Genomic DNA, 1,336 nt, shown 5'->3' with positions numbered 1-1,336 from the left:
TCATGTTTTCTCATCATATGCATAAGCATTGGGACCACAACTTGGCATTCTCCTTACCCTCATACATTGGGTTTGCATTGGGAGAGATCACCAAGCATCATTTGATTGTATCATACTTTGTATTTTATCATCTTTACTAACCAAAATACCAAAAACATATCATTGTATAGTTCAACTCTTTTGTAGGTAGTGCACATGCTCACCTTTGATCTATCATGCTCATATCTAGGGTTTAAGACCCTCATTGCAAGGAGTTAAATCAAGAATTGGTTTACTATGGCTCTAAGAATCATATATGAATCCTCATGATCTTCACATGTTTTTTTGATCAAGAAATCATCAAGAGTTTGGAGTTGGTTTGCCTTGGAAACCCTAGTCCATCTAGGTATCTTGTGTGACTTCTTCAACAAGATTCTTCAACAATTGATAAAATAATTCAAGGGATACTTCAAATTTTATCATCTTATGCATATATGATCTCCTATGAGTCCCAAAAGTGAAGAGAATTGCAGGTTATCAAGGTGGTTAATGGTGGTGGACCGGAGGAATTCATTTGATCAAAACTGGGTTCCCTAGACCCTATCTCCTACAATATTTGTCATATGAAAATGTTTCCAAGAGAAAAGTTACTCTAAATGACATTCTAAACAACTTTAATGTTGAGGTATAGATCTATTTTTGCTTGGAAAGTCAGTTTTTATGGTGAAAGATTATAGGTCATTTTGTCTAAACCCTAATTTGGAGGTCAACTTCCCAAGGCCATAACTTTCTCAATTTTCATGAGATGAAAGATATTCAAGTTGAAAAATAAAATTCAAGATGTCTACTTCAACTTTTATGTTTGGAGTATGATCAAATTCAACTTTTATGTGCATGTGATATGAGGATACGTTATAGGTCATTTTGGACCAATGCCATTGAACAAGTGATTTTCCTCAACTTCAAAAATGCATAACTCCTTCATATCAAATCCAAATGAGATCAAATTTGTGACCATTTTGAAGGAATTTGAGAGGGATACAACTTTTATGAAGGAATGTTTCTCATTTGAAGCTCCCATAAAAAGTTAGTCAAGGTGGAATAAGTGAACATATGTCTTGACACTTAGAATTTTTTTTGACATGTTTGATTTTCCCAACTTCCACCTCAAAATTCATCATGATCCAAGCTTTAAATGAAAAAGTGTTCAACATGAAAGTTGTTCCTCTTGATTTAACCTTTCCAAAAATTCCAATTTTATCCATTTTTGACAAGATTTGAATGGGTTGCGCATGGCTTGAACATGAATGATCATTTGGCACAAACATTCCATACACCAATGTATAACACTCTAACA

Source organism: Lathyrus oleraceus, chromosome 2 (assembly GCF_024323335.1).
Source record: "Lathyrus oleraceus cultivar Zhongwan6 chromosome 2, CAAS_Psat_ZW6_1.0, whole genome shotgun sequence".
NCBI classification, from domain to species: Eukaryota; Viridiplantae; Streptophyta; class Magnoliopsida; order Fabales; family Fabaceae; genus Lathyrus; species Lathyrus oleraceus.
The sequence above is the reverse complement of the archived record's forward strand: the minus strand, read 5'-3'. Positions refer to the sequence as shown.